This window comes from Salvelinus namaycush, chromosome 26 (genome assembly GCF_016432855.1).
Source record: "Salvelinus namaycush isolate Seneca chromosome 26, SaNama_1.0, whole genome shotgun sequence".
Lineage (NCBI taxonomy): Eukaryota > Metazoa > Chordata > Actinopteri > Salmoniformes > Salmonidae > Salvelinus > Salvelinus namaycush.
The window spans coordinates 2,588,801-2,615,934 of NC_052332.1; the positions used below are offsets into that span (position 1 = coordinate 2,588,801).

At 41.2% G+C, this 27,134-nt stretch overlaps 1 pseudogene; it reads left to right on the forward strand.

Moving 5' to 3' along the window:
• Positions 1 to 27,134, forward strand: part of LOC120021837 — a 45,324-nt pseudogene that overhangs the window by 5,826 nt on the left and 12,364 nt on the right.

Genomic DNA, 27,134 nt, shown 5'->3' on the forward strand with positions numbered 1-27,134 from the left:
AAACATGCATTCTGTTTGCAATAAGGCACTAAAGTAAAACTGCAAAAAATATGACAAAGAAAGGAACTTTATGTTCTGAATAGAAAACTTAAGGTTTTGGGCAAATCCAATAAAACACAACACTGAGTACCACTCGTCATATTTTCAAGCATGGTGGTGGCTGTATCATGTTATCAGTGTGCTTGTCATCGGCAGGGACTACGGAGCTTTTAAAGATAAAAAGAAACGGAATGGAGCTAAGCACAGGCAAAATCCTAGAGGAAAACCTTTTTCATTCTGCTTTCCAACAGATACTGGGAGACAAATTCACCTTTAAGCAGGACAATAACCTACAGTAAAACACAAGGCCAAATATAAACTGGAGTTGCTTACCAAAACAACATGGAATTCCTGAGTGGCCTAGTTACAGTTTTCACTTAAATTGGCTTGAAAATTTATGGCAAGACTAGAAAATGGCTGTCTAGCAAAGATCAACTTGTGGGTTAACTGCCTTGTTCAGGGGCAGAACGACAGATTTTTACCTTGTCAGCTCAGGGATTCGATCTTGCAACCTTTCGGTTACTAGTACAACGCTCTAACCGCTAGGTTACCTGCCGCCCCATTGCTCATCTCATTTGTATATACTGTATTTTATACTATCTATTGCATCTTAGCCTATGCCGCTCTGACGTTGCTCATCCATATATTTATATTTATATATTCTTATTCCATTCCTTTACTTAGATTTGTGTGTATTAGGTATTTGTTGTGGAATTGTTAGATTTTGCTGCACTGTCGGAACTAGAAGCAAAAGTTTTTCGCTACACTCCCAATAACATCTGCTAACCATGTGTATGTGACCAATAAAATTTGATTTGACTTGGTGGTGCACATGTGACCTATAGTCTATTTTAGAGAAATGTCATCATCGAATATTGTAAGAGTTTTCATTGTCTGCTTATGCCCCCTTTATTTATCCTACGGTTCTGACTTGGTGTCTGTAAGAACGGCCCATGCTCTGAATTCTGTCGCTGTACATTTAAAAAGTGCTGAACAAATAGTAATAATGACTACGTCTGTCCTAGCTCTTGATCAAAATTACCGATTTCCTCTTCATCCCCTTATGCCATAGTTCGTACATCTCAATTGTCAGTTTGGGTCTAAGGTGTCTCTCCCTTTGAAGAGGGGGAGGACCACGGCAGCTTTCCAATCTTTGGGGGATCTCAGACGATACGAAAGAGAGGTTGAACAGGCTAGTAATAGGGGTTGCAACAATTTCGGGCAGATCATTTTAGAAAGAGGTCCAGATTGTCTAGCCCAGCTGATTTGAAAGGATCCAGATTTTGCAGCTCTTTCAGAACATCAGCTGTTTGGATTTGGGTGAAGGAGAAGTGGGGGGAGGTTTGGGCAAGTTGTTGCAGGGGGTGCTGAGGTGTTGGCCGGGGTAGAGGTAGCCAGGTGGAAAGCATGGCCAGCCGTGGAAAAATGCTTCTTGAAATTATCGATTATCGTAGATTTTTCAGTGGTGACAGTGTTTCCTAGCCTCAGTGCAGTGGGCAGCTGGGAGGAGGTGCTCTTATTCTCCATGGACTTTACAGTTTCCCAAAACTTTTTGAAATTAGTGCTACAGGAAGCTAATTTCTGTTTGAAATAGCTAGCCTTAGCTTTCCTAACTGACTGAGTATATTGGTTCCTGACTTCCCTGAAGAGTTGCATATCGCGGGGGCTATTCGATGCTAATGCAGAACACCACAGGATGTTTTTGTGCTGGTGTAGGGCAGGCAAGTCTGGGTTGAACCAAGGGCTATATCTGTTCTACATTAGTTCTACATTTTTTGAATGGGGCACGCTTATTTAAGATGGAGAGGAAAGCACTTTTGAAGACCAACCAGGCATCCTCTATTGACGGGATGAGGTCAATATCCTTCCAGGATACCCGGGCCAGGTTGGTTAGAAAGGCCTGCTCGCTGGGGCGTTTGACAGTGATGAGGGGTGGTCCTTTGACCACGGACCCATTACGCACACAGGCAATGAGGCAGTGATCGCTGAGATCCTGGTTGAAGACAGCAGAGGTGTATTTAGAGGGCAAATTGGTCAGGATGATATCTAAGAGGTTGCCCATGTTTATGGATTTAGGGTTGTACCTGGTAGGTTCCTTGATAGTTTCTGTGAGATTGAGGGTATCTAGCTTAGATTGTAGGACGGCCGGGGTGTTAAGCATGTCCCAGTTTAGGTCACCTAACAGTATGAACTCTGAAGATAAATGGGGGGCGATCATTTCTCATATGGTGTCCAGGGCACAGCTGGGGGCTGAAGGGTGGTCTATAACAAGCGGCAACGGTAAGAGACTTGTTTCTGGAAAAGTGGATTTTTAAAAGTAGAAGCTCGAATTGTTTGGGCAAAAACCTGGAAAGTATGACAGAACTCTGCAGGCTATCTCTGCAGTAGATTGCAACTCCACTCCTTTGGCAGTTCTATCTTGTTGGAAAATGTTATAGTTAGGTATGGAAATTTCAGGATTTTTGGTGGCCTTCCTAAGCCAGGATTCAGACACGGCTAGGACATCTGGGTTGGCGGAGTGTGCTAAAGCAGTGAATAAAACAAACTTAGGGAGGAGGCTTCTAATGTTAACATGCATGAAACCAATGTTTTCACGGTTATAGAAGTCAACAAATGAGAGCCTGGGGAATGGGAGTGATGCTGGGGGTTGCAGGTTCTGGGTTAACCTCTTCATCACCAGAGAAACAGAGGAGGGGTAGGATAAGGGTACAGCTAAAGGCTAAAAGAACTGGTCGTCTAGTGCGTTCAGAACAGAGAGTAAAGGGGGCAGGTTTCTGGGCACGGAAGGATAGATTCAAGGAATAATGTACAGACAAAGGTATGGTAGGATGTGAGTACAGTGGAGGTAAGCCTAGGCATTGAGGGACGATGAGAGAGGTTTTGTCTCTAGAAGCACCATTTAAGCCAGGTGCGGTCACCGCATGTATGGGGCCTGGAACAACAGGGCTAGCTAAGGCATATTGAGCAGGGCTGGAGGCTCTACAATGAAATAAGGCAAAAATGACTAACCAAAACAGCAATAGACAAGGCATATTATATACATTGTATATAGACTTATTTTCTACTGTATTATTGAGTGTATGTTTGTTTTACTCCATGTGTAACTCTGTGTTGTTATATGTGTCGAACTGCCTTGCTTTATCTTTGCCAGGTCGCAGTTGTAAATGAGAACTTGTTCTCAACTTGCCTACCTAGTTAAATAAAGGTGAAAAAAAATATATAGATACATATATATTGACATTAGGGAGAGGCATGTGTAGAAGGGTAATCTAGGGAAAGGGGTCAAGATGTTACATAAACAAACAAGCACACATCTCAAAATCCCTCTTCACATAAACAGTAGCTCGCATTCTCTGGAAATACCACCATCATCACCAGAAATGACCGGTCTAGGACCAAGGGCGTTTGGGTTTTTTTTAGAAGGGAGGAAGGAGATACTTCTAATTCCCAGTTCCAGACAAAGAGGAGAGTGGTCAGAAATCCCCTCACAGGCTCTAAAAAAATGCCACCATCCAGAGTGCGAATAACAAGGGGCCCAGGGGGGTATCAGACCGTCTGAATGATACACGAGTCCACCCTAAATGATGCTGGAAGGATTTTTGGAGTGGACGAACATGCGCAGGTAACCTACATTTTGAAGTGATTTGTTAGACAATAAGCAATAAGCCAACCCCACAGAACCCGTGGGCTCCCCCGCCTTGGGGGCTGTGTGGTACGCCATTGGTGACATCTGATACAGGAGGGCTTACTGATGCGCTGGATGGAGCCTGTTGACTTTCTCCACTGTCTGTCTGAACTGAAGGGAAGTGAATAGATTTGGCAGAAATGGACAGGAAAAGAGAGGAGAGGAGTAGATGAGAGGAAAGGTAGGTCTAGCTAGAGGATTGCCGTTGAGTGAAAAATGATCAGAATATGAAAGGAGCCTACTGTATAGGGGCATCAGTAGAGGAGATGAGACAGCAGGACGAGAAGTAGTTGACTGTTCTTTGTCTTTTCGGGGAAGGAGGGCGGTAGATATGTGAAAAGAGAGGGGAGGAGTGGACAGAAGTTGAGGAAGCACCACTGCCAGGAAACCCTATCGATGAACCCTGTTTTCCTGTTCCTAATTGGCTCTTTTATTTATGCATCTGGGTTGGAAAGTGAGGTAGCAACAGTACACCTTTCCTCAGCCTACACAACAGAGGTCTATAGAAACAGGATAGAAAAAGTCAACCATATGTCATATGTCCTAACCTCACTTTGCAACTGATTCAAACAGAGACCTTTGAAAAGACTTTGAATGTCACCTTTTATTCAAGCCTTGTGACACAACTACAACTTTTCAACCGACATGGTCTTCATCAGGATACCTTGTCAATGACTTTCCAGACATCTCAGTACCACAGAGCAGTCCTAGAAAGTCTGCAGAAAGTGGACATAGACTACCCAGATGGAGTAAATTGCCAATTGAAACGGGGTCGGGATTAGACCCAAGTAGAGTAGATAAAGATTACAAATCAGGATGATCTCCAGGAAGATCCACATTAGATTCAGGATTGTGGCAAACCAACCTGTACATTGCTCAGACTCAACAACTAAGGGTCTTTTCTTCATGCGTAAAGTTGAAGGAGGCAGCACAGTGACATTTTAATTTACATAATATATTAGCAACAGAGGGTTCGGGAGGGTTCAGCGCTTGGCAACGGACATTTACTGTAAATATTCCAATTAAATATCCCAGTATAGCCTCTACCGAGCATGCTTCAATTATGCAAGCGACTTTTCATCTTAACCATATTACACATTTGTAAAATGGAACCAAACCACATTACGCTCTTGAATAATGCAGCAATTCACAAGCATGTGCAGACAATAAAGGGTTTATTTTCTCGTCTGTAGTCTGTAGTCTACACACATTACATTTTAGCTTCAAGACAAAAGTACAGACCTGCTAACAGCACGTCTTCATCAAGTAACGTTAGCCTATCAAAAATTAACGATTAGGCCTACTACCACTCATACGAATTTACAAGTAAGGGAGAACCGGGATGAAAGTAACACGTTTCGGTTTTTTCCTAATTACTCAGAGATCGATAGAGCTAGACACACCATGTTTTATGAGAATCAACTTATATATGTCCTCTACCATTCATTAGCAACTGTAGTTCCATTCCTAAGGTAGATGAGTTATATAGGCAGACAGCAGAACTACACCAACCTGCTGGCGGGGCGGTGACTAACACGGCCTTGGGACAAAGTAACAGCTGGCGAGAAGTGCTCAATATCTATCTGTCTTATTTTGATGTTTCTGGTTTGTAATGCTCATTGCTTTCAACAAATGTACTATCAGCCATAATTTCATATTTGGTCGATTTGAATAATTAATGCTATAGGTTCGAAATTTATGAAAATTAACCATGGGTCAACATCGCAATATTTTGTTTTACAGTATTAATCGGACAAAAATGGATCAGATAGATATTTTAACCATCATTTTCTCATCGCACTTGAATGGGAATGTAGCAGGAGATGTTTTTCACAATTTTCGATGACTATTCATGCTTAGCCATACCACTCAGGTACGCTCCTCGTGTCTTACATTTACATTTACATTTAAGTCATTTAGCAGACGCTCTTATCCAGAGCGACTTACAAATTGGCGGAATACACATCTTTATTCTCACAAACGGCAAACTCATCATGTTTATCACATTTCTATGACTTGACATAAGGTAATGGACCCCAGAATCATAAAGATATATGTGTTTAACCACTAACCTGTCGATCAAAGCTTATGTGAAAAACTGATCCATCAAGTCAGTTGATTAAGGCATAATTCTAATGATGCCATATATAATTTTCAAACATTCAGTCACTTTTTTGCTAACATTATAAAAGCAATCTGAACTCATCAGTTTACGTGTTACTTTTATCCTACCCCTCTCTCCTGTAACTTCTCCCTGGCTAACACTAGTTGGCATGATACTTGAAACCTATGCTGTCATTTAATTCACTAGATGGATTAACAAAATGACATATGTTTGGAACCTTAAACAACTAAACACTGTGAGTTTTGGTGGGCGGCCCTCTCTTGGCAGGTTTGTTGTGGTGCCATATTCTTTCCATTTTTTAATAATGGATTTAATGGTGCTCCGTGGGATGTTCAAAGTTTCAGATATTTTTATAACCCAACCCTGATCTGTACTTCTCCACAACTTTGTCGCTGACCTGTTTGAAGAGCTCCTTGATCTTCATGGTGCCGCTTGCTTGGTGATGCCCCTTGCTTAGTGGTGTTGCAGACTCTGGGGCATTTCAGAACAGGTGTATATACAGTTGAAGTCGGAAGTTTACATACACTTAGGTTGGAGTCATTAAAACTCATTTTTCAACCACTCCACAAATGTCTTGTTAACGAACTATAGTTTTGGCAAGCTGGTTAGGACATCTACTTTCTGCATGACACAAGTCATTTTTCCAACAATTGTTTACAGACATATTATTTCACTTATAATTCACTGTTTCACAATTCCAGTGGGTCAGAAGTTTACATACACTAAGTTGACTATGCCTTTAAACAGCTTGGGAAATTCTAGAAAATTATGTCATGGCTTTAGAAGCTTCTGATAGGCTAATTGACATAATTTGAGTCAATTGGAGGTGTACCTGTGGATGTATTTCAATGCCTACCTTCAAACTCAGTGACTCTTTGCTTGACATCATGGGAAAATCAAAAGAAATCAGCCAAGACCTCAGAAAAAAATGGAGACCTCCACAAGTTTGGTTCATCCTTGTGACCAATTTCCAAATGCCTTAAGGTACCACATTCATCTGTACAAACAATAGTACGAAAGTATAAACACCATGAGACCACGCAGCCATCATACCGCTCGTAGAGATGAACGTACTTTGGTGCAAAAAGTGCAAGTCAATAGCAGAACAACAGTAAAGGACCTTGTGAAGATGCTGGAGGAAACAGGTGCAAAAGTATCTATATCCACAGTAAAACGAGTCCTAAATCGACATAACCTGAATGGCCGCTCCGCAAGGAAGAAGCCACAGCTCGATAACCACCATAACAAAGCCAGACTACGGTATGCAACTGCACATGGGGACAAAGATCGTACTTTTTGGAGAAATGTCCTCTGGTCTGATGAAACAAAACTAGAACTGTTTGACGATAATGACCATCGTCATGTTTGGAGGAAAAAGGGGGAGGCTTGCAAGCCAAAGAACACCATCCCAACCATGAAGCACCGGGGTGGGAGCATCATGTTGTGGGGGTGCTTTGCTGCAGGAGGGACTGGTGGACTTTACAAAATAGATGGCATCACGAGGTAGGGAAATTATGAGCATATATTGAAGCAACATCTCAAGACATTAGTCAGGAAGTTAAAGCTTGGTCGCAAATGCGTCTTCCAAATGGACAATGACATCAAGCATACTTCCAAAGTTGTTCCAAAATGGCTTAAGGACAACAAAGTCAAGGTATTGGAGAGGTCATCACAAAGCCCTGACCTCAATCCTATAGAAAATGTGTGTGCAGAACGGAAAAAGCGTGTGTGAGCAAGGAGGCCTACAATCCTGACTCAGTTACACCAGCTCTGTCAGGAGGAATGGGCCAAAATGCATCCAACTTATTATGGGAAGCTTGTGGAAGGCTACCTGAAACGTTTGAACCAAGTTAAACAATTGAGTGTATGTAAACTTCTAACCCACTGGGAATGTGATGAAAGAAATAAAAGCTGAAATAAATAATTCTCTCTACTATTATTCTGACATTTCACATTCTTAAAATAAAGTGGTGATCCTAACTGACCGACTAAATGTCAGGAATTGTGAAGAACTGAGTTTAAATGTTTTTGGCTAAGGTGTATGTAAACTTCCGACTTAAACTGTATACTCAGATCATGTGACACTTAGTTAAATAAAGTCCACCTGTGTGTAATCTATGTAACTTCTGAAGGTATTGGTTGCACCAGATCTTATTTAGGGGCTTCATAGCAAAGGGGGTGAATACATATGCACGCACCACTTTAAAAAATTAAAAAAATTTAATCAAGTATTTTTTTTTGTTTCACTTCACCAATTTGGACTATTTTGTGTATGCCCATTACATGAAATCCAAATAAAAATCAATTTACATTACAGGTTGTAATGCAACAAAATAGGAAAAATGCCAAGAGGGGTGAATACTTTTGCAAGGCACTGTAAAAGTTGTCTCCCCCACTTCTAAAACCAAAGATGCACCCATCTTTTATACATTCCTTATTGCTCATCTTTATCAAGGGTGCCAGTATTATGGATCTTACTGTACCTCCCCTAACAGTGGCTGCTATTCTGTCCCTGTGTCCAGAGTGACTGGCCAGGTCACCAGAGATAAAAGGCATAGCTGGGTTGGATACAATACAATACTTGCTTTATTGGTCCATTTGCAGGGATATTCTTGCTTTTTTGCAGTCACAGTACCCAACCTGACACACAACACACACATCACAGGCTGGGAGCAGCACAGGGACTGCAACAGAGCAGCTCCCCTGGAGCACTGGAACAAATGTGACAAATGTATTTGTCACATGCGTCAAATACAACAGCTGTAGACCTTACCAGAGTCTACACCTTAGGTGTCTACACCTTAGGGGTAAAGTGCCTTGCTCAAGGGCACCAGAGAAGAGGGAAAGTCGTGACACCACAAGAGGGGAATGACTTGTCGATGACTTGCCCTCCTTAAGAGGTTGGAACGGGAGAGAAGGGGCTGTGTGTGTGAGTGAGTGAGTGTGTGTTTGGTCAGTGGATTTAGAGCAGAGAAACTTGAATGAGAAGGTGCTGTGTATCAGAGAGAGAGAAAGAGAAAAAGCATGCATGTGGATTTGGGCAAAAAGGCTGGAATGGGGAGGGGAACTGTGTGTGTGTGTGTTTGTTTGCTTGTTTGTTTGTTTGTTTGTTTTGGGTGAGGGTGTATGATGTTGTAAGACCCGAAACACCCTATGACCCTAGGTTACATCACTGATGATGTGTCCAAGAGCATCAAGAGGTGGTTATTGATTATTGCTAGATAGACATTTTCAAGTCTTGCCATAGATATTCAAGCAGATTTATGTCAAAACTGTAACTAGGTCACTCAGGAACATTCAATGTCGTCTTGGAAAGAAACTTGTGTATATTTGTTCTTGTGTTTTAGGTAACTGTCCTTCTGAAAGGTGAACTAATCTCCCAGTGTCTGTTGGAAAGCAGAATGAACCATGTTTTCCTCTAGGATATTGCCTGTGCTTAGCTCTGTTCAGTTTATTTGTATCCTAAAAAACCTCTCTAGTTCTTGCCAATAACAAGCATACCTATAACATGATGCAGCCACTACCATGCTTGAAAATATTAAGAGTGGTACTCAGTGATGTGTTGTGTTGGATTCGCCCCAAACATAATGCTTTGGATTCAGGACATGAATTTAATTTCTTTGACACATTTTTTGCAGTTTTACCTTTTTGCCTTATTGCATGTTTAGGAATATATTTTGTACAGGCTTCCTTCTTTTCATTATGTTATTAATGTTAGTATTATGGAGTAACTACAATGTTGTTGATCCATCCTTAGTAATCTCCTATCACAACCATTAAACTCTGTAATTGTTTTAAAATCTCCAATGGCCTCATGGTGAAATCCCTGAGTGGTTTCTTTCCTCTCTGGCAACTGAGTTAGTAGTAGTGACTGGGTGTATTGATACACCATCCAAAGTGTAATTAATAACTGCAACGGGATATTCAATGTCTTCTTTTTACCCATCTACCAATAGGTGCAATTCTTTGCAAACCATCGGTTTGAATCTGTGCTTGAAATGCACTGCTCGACTGAGATAATTGTGTGGGGTACAGAATTGGGGTAGTCATTTGAAAATCCATGCAACTTATTATGTGACTTGTTAAGCACATTTTTAATCCACTTTGATATTATGGGTTATTGTGTGCATATCAGTGACACAAAATCTAAATTTAACCTTAATTTCAAGCTGTAACACAACAAAATGTGAAAATAGTAAAGGAGTGTGAATACTTTCTGAAGGCACTGTATACAGTATGTGTGTGTGTCAACATACGTGTGTGTGTGTGTGTGTGTGTGTGTGTGTGTGTGTGTGTGTGTGTGTGTGTGTGTGTGTGTGTGTGTGTGTGTGTGTGTGTGTGGTGTGTGTGTGAGAAAAGTAATCTGAGCAGGTAATCTGAGCAGGTATCCTGCTATCAGTAGTTTAGAGGACCAATGGTATTGGCTGGGAGCGATTAAGACCAAGAAAGGCTATCAAGGTCAGTTCTGACCTGCCTCTAAGGAGTGAAAGAGAGTTGCATGGAAAACATTTGTAAAATTTGAAAAAGGGTGTGAGTCAGGGTTGTCCCCTCAGTGTGTCAGTTCGGTAGAATTTCTTTCAGCATTTTAGAAAATCATTTCATTCAGAATAGCCTATGTCACGGTATAGCTCTACTGCTCTCTGGGACCATTTCTGGTTCACTACAGGCCAAACTGAGGGGGCTGCACTTACATACAATATTACTACAGATTTACAGTCTATACTCCAAACAAATGTTGTGTTCCTAACCATGTAGTGAGCCATATACTTATTGTCAGAGATAAGAGTTTGCCTTAAATAACAGGTACATGATAAGATGTTAATATGATGAGCATAGAGAAATAGGTACATGGGGCATGGATGCACAGGATATGGGGTAACATTTACTGTCCATCTCAGGGTCTTCACTTCTGGTTCTCGAGAGCCCTGATTGAACCGATCAACTAATCATCGAGATTTGAATTATCTGAACCACTGTTATAGTACTGGGCTGGAAGGAAAGCCTGCACACACTGAGCCGCTCCAGGACTAGGAAAGAAGAACACTGTTATATCTAATCACAATCTTCCATTATACAGCTGTAATTACTCCATATTTAGTGTGACTATCATCATTATCATAATTAGTGCTTGAGCATAATGCAGGAAAAAAGTACCACAGAATCTAAATTGTTTTGGTTCTAAACTTTTGAAGTAAAAACAAATGACAAATGTAGTTAGTTTCACTCATGGGTATAGAGGTGTGTAATGTTGAGTGCAATGAAGTCCAACTTCTGGGACCCTTTTTTTACTTTTCACCTCAACAGGAGACTATGACTAAGTCTACTGACTTAGTTAATAACCTCTTAGTGAATAGGGGGCGCTGTTTTCACTTTGGGAAAAAATCGTGCCCAAATTAAACGGCCTCGTACTCTGTTCTAGATCATACGATATGCATATTATTATTACTATTGGATAGAAAACACTCTGATGTTTCTAAAACTGTTTGAATTATATCTGTGAGTAAAACAGAACTAATTTGGCAGCAAACTTCCAAACAGGAAGTGAAAATTCTGAAAATGGGGCTCTGTGTCAGGCCTTGCCTATTCAATTGCCTTATATTTATGGATCTGTATGCACTTCATACGCCTTCCACTAGATGTCAACAGGCAGTAGAATGTTGAATGGGGTGTCTAGCTTGATGTGAGACCGAATGAGAGCTTTTGGAGTGACAGGTCCGCCCTATTGGCAGTATTTAGCCGCGCACCAGGGAACCCCACATTGTCTTCTGAAATGCGTTAGGTATACACGACGAAATGCTCCGTCTTGGAATTTATTGGATACATATGAGAAAAAGATCATAAAGATGGATTTTCAACTGAGTTTGATCAGTTTATTCGACGTTTATTGTGAATTTTGGAATTTTTCGTTCCATGCGCCAAGAGTTGATGGACATGTGCCCTCCACAATGCTAGCCAAAGTTGCTAATTCGACAGAAGAAATTGACATTCTAAAACAAAACAACGATTTATTGTGGAACTAGGACTCCTTGCACTACATTCTGATGGAAGATCATCAAAAGTAAGATAATATTTATGATGTTATTTCGTATTTTTGTGGAATATGTTGGCTCCAACATGGCGGAGAATTGCTGGGCGCTGTCTCAGAATATTGCATGCTGTACTTTGTACTAAAGTTATTTTTTAAAATCTAACACAGCGGTTGCATCAACCTGTTTGGGCTGCAAGGGGCAGTATTGATTAGCCAGATAAAAGGTGCCCATTTCAAACGGCCTCGTACTCAATTCTTGCTCGTACAATATGCATATTATTATTACTATTGGATAGAAAACACTCTCTAGTTTCTAAAACCGTTTGAATTATTTCTCTGAGTGAAACAGAAGTCATTCTGCAGCACACTTCCTGACCAGGAAGTGGAAAGTCTGAAACCGAGGCTCTCTTCTACTTCCTGCCTATAAATGGTCATGAGATCTATTAGTATACATGCACGTCATACACCTTCCTCTGGATGTCAAGAGGCTTTGAGAGAAGAAATGAGGTGATTATCTTGGTCTGAGATGGAACATATCATCTTGGAATGACGTGTCCCCCATTTTCGGTACTCTGAAGAGCGCGACGTGGACAGTGGGATTGCCTTCTCTTTAGCTGCCGTAATAGGCGACTACTTTCTCCGGCTTTGATTTTATTTGATACATGTCACCATATCATTGTAAAGTATGTTTTTTCAATATAGTTTCATCAGATTATTGAAAATTTTTCGGGAGTTTTGCCGTGTTCCGTTCTCTTCTGTTTGTTGACATGGAGAGATTCGCGCCCCTTGGCTAGTGTGCATGCTAATTGAAGAGGGAAAGTTGCCGTTCTAAATCCAAACAACGACTGTTTTGGACAAAGGACACCTTGTCCAACATTCTGACGGAAGATCACCAAAAGTAAGAAACATTTTATGATGCTATTTCATATATCTGTCGTGCATGTGAACTGGTCGTCGGCGCCCAAGTGTTTCTGGCTATTGTGGCTACGCTAATCTAACGCTACATTTTGTTTTCGCTGTAAAACACTTAATAAATCGGAAATATTGTCTGGAATCACAAGATGCCTGTCTTTCATTTGCTGTACACTATGTATTTTTCAGAAATGTTTTATGATGAGTAATTAGGTATTTGACGTTGGTGTCTGTAAATATTATGGCTGCTTTCGGTGCAATTTCATATTGTAGCTGCAATGTAAACTATGATTTATACCTGAAATATGCACATTTTTCGAACAAAACATATGCTATACAATAAATATGTTATCAGACTGTCATCTGATGAAGTTGTTTCTTGGTTAGTGGCTATTTATATCTTTATTTGGTCGAATTTGTGATAGCTACTGATGGAGTAAAAAACTGGTGGAGTAAAAAAAGTGGTGTCTTTTGCTAACGTGGTTAGCTAATAGATTTACATATTGTGTCTTCCCTGTAAAACATTTAAAAAATCGGACATGTTGGCTGGATTCACAAGATGTGTACCTTTCATATGCTGTATTGGACTTGTTAATGTGTGAAAGTTAAATATAAAAAAATATATATATTTGAATTTCGCGCCCTGCACTTGAGCTGGCTGTTGTCATAAGTGTACCGGCGTCGGGCTGCAGCCATAAGAAGTTAAGAACCAGTGTATCTTTCATTTGCTGTACAACATGTATTTTTTAGTAAAGTTTATGATGAGTTTTTTGGTTAGATTACGTGACTGTCCAAAATTTCTCCGGACAATTTGGTGCATTATGGCGCCGTATTCACAATGTAAAACCAGGATTTGTAGCTATAAATATGCACATTTTCGAACAAAACATAAATATATTGTATAACATGATGTTATAAGACTGTCATCTGATGAAGTTGTTCAAAGGTTAGTGATTCATTTTATCTCTATTTGTGGGTTTTGTGAAAGCTATGTTAGCGGTGAATAAATGGCGTTGTGTGTTTGGCTATTGTGGTGAGCTAACATAAAAATATATTGTGTTTTCGCTGTAAAACACTTTAAAAAATCAGAAATATTGGCTGGATTCACAAGATGTTTATCTTTCATTTGCTGTACAACATGTATTTTTCATAAATGTTTTATGATGAGTATTTATGTATTTCACGTTGCTCTCTGTAATTATTCTGTGTAAGGACTGGGTGTCGGAGTGCGAAGTCAAGCGCAGGAAGACAGAGGATTCAATGATAACGTTCATTTAATGAACCACGGAAAAACAACGGCCACCCCACTTGACACTGGGTGCTCACAATAAACTGCCCCAGACACGGGGAACGATAACAGTTCAGAAATGTACTCCAACATACACAAACACGTAACGTCAGACTAACAAACACCGAGCTTACAACAAACAATTCCGCACAAAGAAACGGGCGGGCCGGCTGACTGATAAAGCCAAACTAATTAAGAACAAACACAAAACAGGTGTAACCAATGAACACATAAGGAGGGGGAGAAAAGGATCAGTGGCAGCTAATAGGCCGGTGACGACGACCGCCGAGCGCCACCCGAACGGGAAGGAGAGCCTGCCTCGGTCGGAGTCGTGACATTCTGGCTGTTTTGGTGCCATTTGTGACTATGGCTGCAATGTAAAACTACGATTTATACCTATAAATATGCACATTTTCGAACAAAACATAAATGTATTGTATAACATGATGTCATAACTGTCATCTGATGAAGTTGTTCAAAGGTTAGTGATGAATTTTATCTCTATTTGTGGGTTTTGTGAAAGCTATCTTTGCGGTGAAAAAATGGCGCTTGGTCTCAAATAGGTTTTGCCATGCAGGAGGCTAAAACCTGCCAGAAGCTGAAGTGTAATCCTCTGGGTTCCTACAAATACACAGAAAGCCCCATGCAGGAAAGGCTCAAAGGGAGACAAAATTAGATGCAACAACCTGCCTTCTGGCGAGCCAGCAAAGTGTTCCTCCATGAGGGGTCCTCCATCTTTCTTAACCCACTACAGCCCCAACCCCCACCACTGTTGCTACCACCCCATCCCAGCATCCATTACGCTGACAGGAGAGTTGGAGGAGGAGGTTGTCAGGAGAGGTCGCTGGCCCTCCCGAAGGCCCCTGCATAACTTTTGGTACTGCCATGGCAACCCCAATCTGCTGGACACTTTTTGGGGGAGTTTTGGTGGAAGTCATGTGTTTACCAGTCACTTTCCCAGACTCGGGGGTAGAGTGCACACACACATGCACGCGCAAGAATGGAATTCCTAAATGCTTTCCGGTATCCAAGGGTTGCCGGTGGCAGGTGTGTGAATGTGTATGAAAGAGTGTGTGTGTGGCTGCTCTAGACAGTAGAATGAATGAAAAACACAATAGCCTGTAAAGACCCCAGGAAGCACCCTGTGGCTTCTCTTTGAGTCTCGTTAGAACCTTTTGGACGCTGCTTGCTTATCGCTGAGCTATTTACTTTTGTAGATGTCTTTACGCTACAGATCTAGCCGGAAGCTCTGCCTGTTGTGACAGAGCGTTCAGCTTGGTGATAAGCTGATCAAGGGATTTCTCTTGGCCTGAAAATAACACTGACTGATTAGATGGTCTCACAATAGGAGACTTTATCATGGACTTTATCATGAGGTTCCATTGTCAAATTAGGTTTGTATTTCATATAATGTACTACGGATAACCAAGTCCCAAGCCTAGCCCCCATGTTATGGTGTCTAAATTCTGGATTCCCATACTGCTAGGTTGGGGGACAGAACCACGCTGATAACTTGCAATAATCGCAGGCCTTAACAAGGAGTTGTAACAAAGACATCCTCCCCAAATCAGAGACAGAAAACTCTTTCCAAAGTGAATATATCACCACCCTGAATTTTTTCCAAACAGCCTGTAGTTGTCACGTCAGTCCATCCCAAATAAGTTCAGGTGCATCCTGTTTCCATTGATCATCCTTGAGACCTTTCTACAAATTGATTGGAGTCCACCTGTGGTAAACTCAAGTGATTGGACATGATTTGGAAAGGCCCACACCTGTCTATATAAGGTCCCACATTTGACAGTGCATGTCAGAGCAAAAACCACGCCATGAGGTCAAAGGAATTGTCCGTAGAGCTCCGAGACATGATTGTGTCGAGGCACAAATCTGGGAAGGGTACAAAAAAAATCTGCAGCATTGAAGGTCCCCAAGAACACAGTGGCCTCCATCATCCTTAAATGGAAGAATTTTGGAATGACCATGACTCTTCCTAGAGCTGGCCGCCTGGCCAAACTAAGCAATCGGGGGAGAAGGGCCTTGGTCAGGGAGGTGACAAAGAACCTGATGGTCACTCTGACAGAGCTCTAAAGTTCCTCTGTGGAGATGGAAGAACCTTTCAGAAGGACAACCATCTCTGCAGCTCTCCACCAATCAGGCCATTATGGTAGAGTGGCCAAGCCGGAGCCAGAAGGCACCTAAAGGAATCTCAGACCACGAGAAACAAAATTCTCTGGTCTGATAAAACCAAGATTGAACTCTTTGGCCTGAAATTCAAGTGTACCATCTGGAGAAAATCTGGCACCATCCCTACAGTGAAGCATGGTGGTGGCAGCATCATGCTGTGGTGATGTTTTTCAGCGGCAAGGACTGGGAGTCTATTCAGGATTGAGGCAAAGATAAGCTTTGCTGCACAGCTATTCCAGCCAGAGCCCGGACTTGAACCCAAACGAACATGTCTGGAAAGACCTGAAAATAGCTGTGCAGCAACGCTCCCCATCCAAATTGACAGAGCTTGAGAGGATCTTCAGAGAAAAATGGGAAAAATTCCCCAAATACAGGTGTGCCAAGTTTGTTGTGTTATACCTAAGATTACTTGATGCTGTAATCACTGCCAATTGTGCTTCAACAAAGTACTGAGTAAAGGGTCTGAATACTTATGTAAATCTGATATTTAAGTTTTTTTATTATTATAATTTACCAAAATTAAAAACCTGTTTTTGCTTTGTCATTATGGGGTATTGTGTGTAGATTGATGAGGGAAAAAAACGATTTAATACATTTTAGAATAAGGCTGTAATGTAACAAAATGTGGAAAAAGTCAAGCGGTCTGAATACTTTCCAAAGGCACTATATACAGTGGGGAGAACAAGTATTTGAAACACTGCCGATTTTGCAGGTTTTCCTACTTACAAAGCATGTAGAGGTCTGTAATTTTTATCATAGGTACACTTCAACTGTGAGAGACGGAATCTAAAACAAAAATCCAGAAAATCACATTATATGATTTTTAAGTAATTAATTTGCATTTTATTGCATGACATAAGGATGCTTCTGTGTGTCGCTCTGAATAGCTGTCTGTTGGATGACTGGTATGGTGTAGTTGTTGAGCAGCTTCACTGCACATATATTGTATGTTTCGGATATTCAATAGAAAAAATATATTTTTTAAACTGACAGGCACTACCTAACTGCCTTTATTTTTAACCTGAAAAACTGCAAGAACCTCTTCCCCCTTCTCTGCTTAATCACGAGTGTCACCCTTGCACTGTGGGTGTTCCCTGAACGCCTTTGTGTCAGAGGGGGGTGCTGAAGGGGTCAGAGGTGTGAGCCGGCGATAGCCTTCATCGCAGAAGGCCACAGTGATCACACACACTCCAAATGAGTGGACCTGTGGTCACGGCAGAGTACAGGACCTGTATTCATAAAGTGTCTCAGAGTAGGAGTGCTGATCTAGGGTTAGGTCATTCTTGTCTCTTATTCATTATGATCTAAAAGAAAGGCAAAACTGATCCTAGATCAGCACTCCTGCTCTGAGATGCCCAGTGCTCTCTTTGACTGTTAACCCTCATCAGGTGACAGTGGCAGGTCCAGGGGTGTTAAGAGCTTATGTCCAAGGCCATTTGTCAGACGCAGCTATAAAAAGAATGACGCTCGAAACCGTTTCCAACCGTGCTCCCAGCCAAACGTTGTTGGGTTGGTCTACCTACTGTATAACTCTGTCCCAAAGGGAAACCTGGCTAACTTCTAGCCAACATCACTAACGTTGTGTGCGAGACAAGGTAAATATGTTAGCTCATGCTCCACACCACCAGTGTCTGCAACATTCCTCCCTCTCTCATTTCGGAACAGAACACTGATCAAAGTGTGGGGCATGTATGTGAGGCCGGAGTTGGGATGGTGGGTTGGCCGGTGGAGGTGGAGGATTGGGATCTGTTCAATTTGTGGAATGTGGACTGATTTCACACTGGGCTCACACGATTGGCTGGTGCAGGGAGATAGATGGACAGAAAATACCCCCTCCCAAAGCATCCTGTTCCATTCGGTTCCATGTACATACAGAGGGCCCCAAAAGCCCCAGCCAGGAGAGGGGTCTGGCTGGAGAGGGGTCGAGCACAATACATTCAGTGTTGCAGATTTTCTATCCCCGTTGTCTGTGGAAAACAACCAATTCAAACTTAACTGCCAGTTGAGTTTTGATAGTGATTGTGATCATGGATGTATCCCTATGTGATAATTGCATGATTTGTGAAAAAGCCTTGCCAGTCAATGACAATGTGCATCATAAAAACTGCATTGTGTAAATTAACGTAATGTACTGTAGTAAACATGGATTAGAATATGTGGGATTCGATTTTTTTTGTCAGAGCTCTCTGACACTTCCTGAGAAGAAATGTTAGTGTTGGAGTGTTAAATGAGAGGAAGAGGTGGTAATGGATCAAGTTGCCAAGCTAACGACCTGGAGAAGCACGCTAAACTGTAGTTATCCATCCCCATATATCTCACCTGTGGACTGGACACTTGATAGCCTGCAGACCATGCATCTGATATGCGTCTTATCTGCTCTACCCATCAAGGGTTCATGGCTGGAATTCAGTCCAGACACCTCTCCGGAGCGTTGCATAAGAATTACTTAACAAACAAGGCGAAGGTTAGCTAGATGGAACTTTTTTCCTCTCTCAGTTGAGAGTCCTGACTCTATGCGCTACAAAGGAACATCTTTTGTGATTTTGTTGTGTTTTTTGTTTGATTTGTTGCAATCTGGGGGTGGTCCTCATTCCCTTTGGAACTGACAGAAGAGATTATCTGAGTCACCCCAGATGCCCGTTAATTAACTGTCTGTCAATAAGCTCTAAACTATCTGTGTAAAACAAATCCAATGAAAATGGGCTTGTTGTGTATGTGATATTTCAGTTTTAAGTTATATATTTGTAAAAATGTGTAAATATCTGTCTTTGCTTTGTCGTTATGGGGTATTGTGTGTAGAGGTAAAACATTGAATCCATTGTAGAACAAGGCTGTACTATACATGCTATACTTTCTGAAATGCACAATGCGGATTGAATCGAGCAGAATGTGTGTAGTACTGAGCATAGCGATGCACTTCCTGTGCTGGGATAAAGGGCACGGATCACCATAGAAATAGAATCACTAGAACAGATGTCCCAATTCAAGTCTGTGATGTGATCTGTGATGTGTGGACCGCCAGTGTCACAATCGTCTTCTGGTGAAAGAGTGGACCAAGGCGCAGTGTGATACGAATACATCTTCCTTTTTATTGAGAGAAGATGAACACGAAACGAAACACTTTTACAAACTAACAAAAAACGACCGTGAAGCTACAAAACGAAAGTGCAGACACAAGTTACTAACGTTTAGACATAGACAATTACCCACAACCTGCCTAATGCCTATGGCTGCCTTAAATGTGGCTCCCAATCAGAGACAACGATAGACAGCTGTCTCTGATTGAGAACCACTCAGGCAACCATAGACATACCTAAACACCTACACTGAACACAACCCCATCAACTCTACCAAAACCCCCTAGACAATACAAACACCCTTGACTAGACAAAAACACACAAACATCCCCCATGTCACACCCTGACCTAACTAAAATAATAAAGAAAACAAAGATAACTAAGGCCAGGGCGTGACAGCCAGACATATTGAACGTACCCATAGGGCTAAGAGCGTTGTCATCAAGGCGAAGGGTGGCTATTTTGAAGAATCTAAAGTGTAAAATATATTTTGATTTGTTTAACACTTTTTTGGTTACTACTGTACATGATTTCAAAAGGTGTTATTTCATAGTTTTGATGTCTTCACTATTATTCTACAATATAGAAAAATAGTAAAAATAAAGAAAAACCCTTGAATGAGTTGGAGTGTCCAAACTTTTGCCTGGTTCTGTATATATAACAATAATATTTATTGTTATTGCCAATGTTTTTGTATCAAAACCAAATGACTTACAATCTGGACCAAAGCTGGTTGTGATTCGCATTAAGAGTGGCACTCAATATACAACATTGTGCCATCACAGTGCTAGCACAGAAGTGTACTGGCGTCACCCCATATCATGATGTCATAACAATATCATAACAGACCATCACACCAACTTATCCCTCCAAACATGTAAACGGCTCTCAAATGTGACATATGACAAATAAAAGTTGTAATGACTTGTTATGGCATCTCAACTGTATTTGGGTATTATTATACTGTATTTTTATTTTTTTATTTATCCGTTATTTTACCAGGTAAGTTGACTGAGAACACGTTCTCATTTGCAGCAACGACCTGGGGAATAGTTACAGGGGAGAGGAGGGGGATGAATGAGCCAATTGTAAACTGGGGATTATTAGGTGACCGTGATGGTTGAGGGCCAAATTGGGAATTTAGCCAGGACACCGGGGTTAACACCCCTACTCTTACGATAAGTGCCATGGGATCTTTAATGACCTCAGAGAGTCAGGACACCCGTTTAACGTCCCATCCGAAAGACGGCACCCTACACAGAGCAGTGTCCCCAATCACTGCCCTGGGGCATTGGGATCTTTGTTTAGACCAGAGGAAAGAGTGCCTCCTACTGGCTCTCCAACACCACTTCCAGCAGCATCTGGTCTCCCATCCAGGGCCTGACCAGGACCAACCCTGCTTAGCTTCAGAAGCAAGCCAGCAGTGGTATGCAGGGTGGTATGCTGCTGGCTTGTATAATGTTTCAATCAAGCATTGCTGCCATCCAGAACTGTCCATAATATTGCACAACAATAACCTATCTCCTATTCTTCTCCTCAGGGATATTCTTCACGGCAACCAGCAGCAAGTGCTTGTTTGGGCCCTGCCAGAATGGTTTCACCTGTGTGGACACCATGGATAACTACGCGTACCTCTGCTCTCCTCGCGACGAGGTCCGCTACATGGGCAAAGACTGCGACAAACTGTATGATGTATGCTTTTTCGCTGCCTGCTCAGACTGCACTAGCACCCCTGGCATGTCCAAATACCACTGTGTCTGCCCCAAAGGATTCACCGGGGACAACTGCACTGAGGAAGTGGACGAGTGCCATAGCAACCCTTGCTTTGAGCCCCATACAAAGTGCATCAACCAGGTCAACGGCTACTTCTGCCGATGTCCGCCCAGCTATGGAGGAGAGGACTGCCAAGAGCAAGTGACCGACTGCATTGACGAGCCGTGTCTGAACAATGGGACTTGGATTCGAGTGCCACTATGCGCTGGGGTTCGAAGGGGATCCTTGTGAAGAGGACGTGGACGAGTGTGCATCGCACCCTTGCCAGAATGGGTCAATCTGCATGGATGGCAGAAACGGTGCTGAAATAGTTGACCACGTCATTCAGTGATATTTATTCCCCTAGTAATTCGTGATGGATCCATAACGAAATAAACATCTGCATTACAATTATAATGCAGGGTTAATACAAATGTAAATGTTTGTAGGGGTTGATGCATTTTTTTGTTGCGGCAAATCTGGTTTTAGAGTACTTAAAACAATGCATTTGGTATTTGGTGGACTCTGTAAGATGGACTCACTGATGGTTGAAGATGATGAGCGATCGGCAAAGACAATCAACGTCGCTCTAATCACAGTCAGAAGACAGTTGAAGAAACTTTAGTAGACTTATGGAAAGGCTCGTTAAGACATATATATATATAATTATTATTATAATTTTTTAAATTCCAGAACATGAACCATTAATATAATGTTTACATACCCTACATTACTCATCTCATATGTATATACTGTAGTCTATAGCATCTACTGCATCTTGCCATCTTTATGTAATACATGTATCACTAGCCACTTTAAACTATGCCACGTTTATGTTTACATACCCTACATTACTCATCTCATATGTATATACTATACTCGATACCATCTACTGCATCTTGCCTTTGCCGTTCTGTACCATCACTCATTCATATATCTTTATGTACATATTCTTTATCCCTTTACACTTGTGTGTATAAGGTAGTAGTTGTGGAATTGTTAGGTTAGATTGCTCGTTGGTTACTACTGCATTGTCGGAACTAGAAGCACAAGCATTTCGCTACACTCGCATTAACATCTGCTAACCAGGTGTATGTGAAAAATAAAATTTGATTTGATTTGATGTATGTCCTCTTGTTTTGAATCTCATTGATTTCTTTATCAAGACAAGGCTCCATGCAGGTCTCAGACCAGCGTGAAACGGTGCTGAAATAGTTGACCACAGGTCATTCAGTGATATTTATACCCATAGTAATTTGTTATGGATCCACGAAATAAACATATGATGGTTGAAGATGATGAGCGATCTGTAAAGGCAATCAACATCGCTCTAATCACAGACAGAAGACAGTTGAAGAAACTTGTGTGGACCGGCCGGGAGTAGGCCTAGGCTAATAAGTGACTGCGAGTGAAGAGCAAAATGATCCTAACATTTCCAAATAAAAATCATTCAGTGATATTTATTCCGTATTGTCCTGCTGATAGTTGAAATAAACATCTGCATTTTGAAAGAGTATTTTTATCATTATTTTATTAATGAAAGCATAAATACTGTACAGTATATGCTTGATCTGACATAGACTATCCTTTTTAAAGGTTGAAGAGTCTATTGTCCTGCTAATATCCCATCCTAGAAACGTTGTTTGCAGAATTCACAGCCTGCTACTCTTGTTTTCTCTCCTTGTTTTTAGAGAGAGAGAAACCAAAAGCCCACCGCCCGGCCGGCCAAACCCTCCACTAACCCGGACAATGCTGGGCCAATTGTGCGTCGCCTCATGGGTCTCCCAGTCACCAGAATCTGTAGCAAAGCACTTTGCACTGTGATGCAGTGTCTTAGACTGCTGCGCCACTCGGGAGGCCCCATCCACAAAGTTTTTAATCCTGATCAATTGCCTTGCACAAAGTATCAAAATACTAAAATACTACTTAAACAGGACTCTAAAATAATTTAATTTAAATGTTAATTGTATTTTATAATCACAGAAACAATGAGAAAATATGAATTAAAAAAAATAATAAAAAAATGTTAATTATATAAAACAGCCCTTGTAATCATCTGCCAGAGAGTAGCCACAATCGACCTGAGTAATACATTTGGGCCAGATAACTCACACCGGAATCGGTCCAAGCCCCAAGTAATAAATTTGGGCCAGATAACTCACACCGGAATCAGCCCGAGCCCGTTCATCATCAACAGATATGCTGGACCCTATGTCAGAGAGGTATATTTGGGACCACATCATGTCTATTGTCCTGCAAATAGCCCTTGTGAAAACGTGTTTTCAAAAGAACTCCAGGGCCGACAGAGAAGTTCCTTACTTTTCCCCGTTCCACTTGCCTCTTCCATTTATTACCATAATAATTCATTATGGTTTGCATTGGAAATGAGGGCATAAACTGGGTCAAGATGCCAGCAGAGTAAGTAGACCTTTATCTAGTAAAATAAAGGTTAAATAAAAATAAATAAATAAGACCTACAACATTTTTAACAGCACAGTACTCAACACTAATGAGACTCATGTCGCCTACTGTAGACCTACAGTATATCTAAAAATATTTTCAAAATCTACATGTAGGTCTCCTGATTTAAACCCAATCGAACTTGTTGCAAGTAAAATGTAGTTGAAATAATCATCTGCATGTCTGCCTGGCATGGATTGTTACTCCATCTCGTTTTTCGCCCTCTTCAACTCAGCCAGTGACTCTCTGCCAGTGACGTGACTCTCCGCCAATAATTACATTTAGCGGATTGGAGGATTCTAAATTAAGGGGCATTTTTCGCTAGAGCAAATCTGATCTGTGACAATATCTAATGGGCTTTTATATAATTATAATGCAGGGTTAATAATAATAATAATAATCGCTTTGTTTAAAAGAATAACGATATTTTGGAGATTATTTCGTTACAAATAACCAAAAGTGAGCGATTGTAATCTGAATAAAGGGAAAAAGGCCATTCTTGAACATGGGGGGAGACATTCTTACTAATTTGTAAAGAAAGACAGTTTGTTATTTATAATTATTTATTTCTGTTTTTAGAGGGAGATAAACCAAAAACCCACCGTGCCTATTTTTTGGAAAATCGTCAGTCCACATGTCAAGTGAAATTCCCCCATTGTATTTACCCAAGTTCTCTCTCAACTCCAGGACCACCGACTGTTTTTGTTGTTGTTGCCTGATGCAGGACTCTAGTGCCAGAGAAAAGAAACTCTCAGACTGAAAACTTCTCCATTAATTGCCACAGTTCAGACTACCGATCGATCAGCGTTCTAACTCCCCCTTGTGATAGTGTGGTGCAATGACAGAATGCCACCATCTTCCACAAACGGTCACAACATAAACTCATAACTTTTGAAGGAAGAACCACTGTACTTCATTCACTATGCCATACTTTGTTCACATTAAAGGTGCACTAAGCAAGATGACATCATCATACACAGCGGGACAATTTCATATTAATCAATGTGGGCGTGCCAAAAAGAATGGTGCAAATTGTGCAGAGCTAATGAGTTTTGGCAGAGTTGAATGATTATGTTGATATTGTCCTGTTGTTGAAGATGTCATCTTACTAACTGTACCTTACTAACTGTACCATCTTACTAAGTGTAAGTTTGGTTTAAGTGTAAGCCTTAGCTTCAGTTTGGCTCCTGTGGATAGGTCTCCCGCTGTGTGAGAGAAAACACTCCACCTCTTGTATACTTATTTTCCTACACTCCTTTATTTTCTCAGCAGGCCTGGTCTGTCTAGGGGCTTCATCCTTATCTCTAATGGGTTGGGAAAGGTCAGCAGTAATGCATTCCTTTGTCAGCATAGCAGTGCCGATGGAGATTTTCAAGGAATGGGTTAAAATGATGAACTAGGCATCTTTATATTATCAACTGTGCTATCTAGAGGCATCCAAAAGCAGACTCCATGCTACTGCCTATTTCTAGTCAGAGAAACAAACACCAGATAGAGTACAAATTGGCTACTCTTGTATTTACTGTCCACTATACTTTCTTTCAGTATTATCCTAAGACCAGAGATTAGTTATTGACAAACAGATACAGTGGTGAAGTGCTGGGATTTAAATGCTTTCAAGTCTGTCGAAGATAGAGCACACCTCTTGCACAGTTGTCACATTTTGTTGCCTTAAAATGTAATCTAAAAAGGGATTACAATAAAACAAATCCTACAGATCTATGAAGCCTGCTACACAAGTGAAGGAAAAAGTATAGAACATTTTCTAAATAAATAAAAATGTAAAACCAAGATGTCTTGATTGCGTATGTCTTAATACTTGACAGAATTAATACTTGACAGAATATTATCCAAAATGATTTATAGCTGTAATTGCTGCCAAAGGTACTTCCACCAAACTCTGCACTACCCTTAGGTCAACATATGTCCATTGTATTTGTCAAAATTGCTGAAGCTCAGTAAATGTGGTTGGGAATATTTGATAGACAGCAATATTCAAACATTGTCGCTGACTTTCTAGCAGATTTAAGTCAGGACTGAGACTGAACCGCTCAGGAACACTTAACACCTCTTGGAAAGCCATTCTGGTGTGTCTTTGGCATTGAAATGTGTTTAATAGTCCCACTGAAAAATAAACCTACTATTCAGATGACGGAGGCAGGTTTTCCTCTAACTTTTTACCTGGGCTTTGCTCCTTTCATATTTATTTTGATCCTGACAAACTCCCCAGTTCCTGCCACATTACTTGAAAATACAGAGGGTTTTATCTGTTTATCTGAAGATCTGTAGGGGGATAAAAATCTAACTTAAAGTTAAATATAAATAGGGATTTAGCAAGCAAAATGTGACAGCTGTGCAAAGGGGGTATGAAGACTTTCACTAGGCACTGTATGTCCCTTCCTAATATAATCTGATGTACAGTTCCTCACTCACTCCTACTCTGAGGTGCTTTGTTTCTCATTCATCATCACACATTCTCCCACTCTTTCTATAACTCATACTCTCCTTTTTAGACGAGTGCGATTCCAACCATTGTCGCAATGAAGCCACATGCCATGACCTCATTGGTCTTTACTCCTGCAAGTGTCTGCCTGGGTTTGAGGGAACAGACTGCGAGGTGGACATTGACAAGTGTGTCAGCGAGTCCTGCCTAAATGGAGCCATCTGCCACGACAAGGTGGCCAGGTAACTGCACAAAGGCTTTTAGAATTGTCACACCAGACAGACACAACTCTTGTCTTTAAATATACAAGATGGCGTCGAAGAACATGTCTGACTTTTTACATTCTCCTAACCAATTGTGCAATTATCGATTTTTAGCGTTTTGTGTAACTTATTTTTTAACTTATTGTGTACATAATGTTGCTGCCACCGTCTCTTATGACCGAAAATAACTTCTGGACATCAGAAAAGCGATTACTCACCGCGGACTGTCATTTTGTGAATAACAGCTGGTGCGCGATGTCTAATATTAAAGAAGTCTCGAGGTATTGCTCGCCTGAGGTAGAGTACCTCATGATAAACTGTAGACCACACTATCTACGAAGAGAGTTCTCATCTGCATTATTCGTAGCCGTCTATTTACCACCACAAAGTGAGGCTGGCACTAAGACCGCTCTCAACCAACTCTATAAGGCCATAAGCAAAGAAGAAAATGCTCATCCAGAAGTGGCGCTCTTTGTGGCCGGGGACTTTATTGCAGGCAAACTTAAATCAGTTTTACAAAACTTTTACCAGCATGTCACATGTGCAACCAGGGGGGAAAAAAAATCCTAGACCACCTTTAATCCACACACAGAAATGCATACAAAGCTCTCACCCGCCCTCCATTTAGCAAATCTGACCACAATTATATCCTCCTGGTTCCTGCTAACAAGCAAAAACTAAAGCAGGAAGTACCAGTGACTCCCTCAATACGGAAGTGGTCAGGTGACGCGGATGCTAAACTACAGGACTGTTTTGCTAGCACAGACTGGAATATGTTCCGGGATTCATCCAATGGCATTGAGGAATACACCATTTCAGTCATTTCAGTCATCATCAATAAGTGCATCGATGACGTCGTCCCCACAGTGACTGTACCTAGA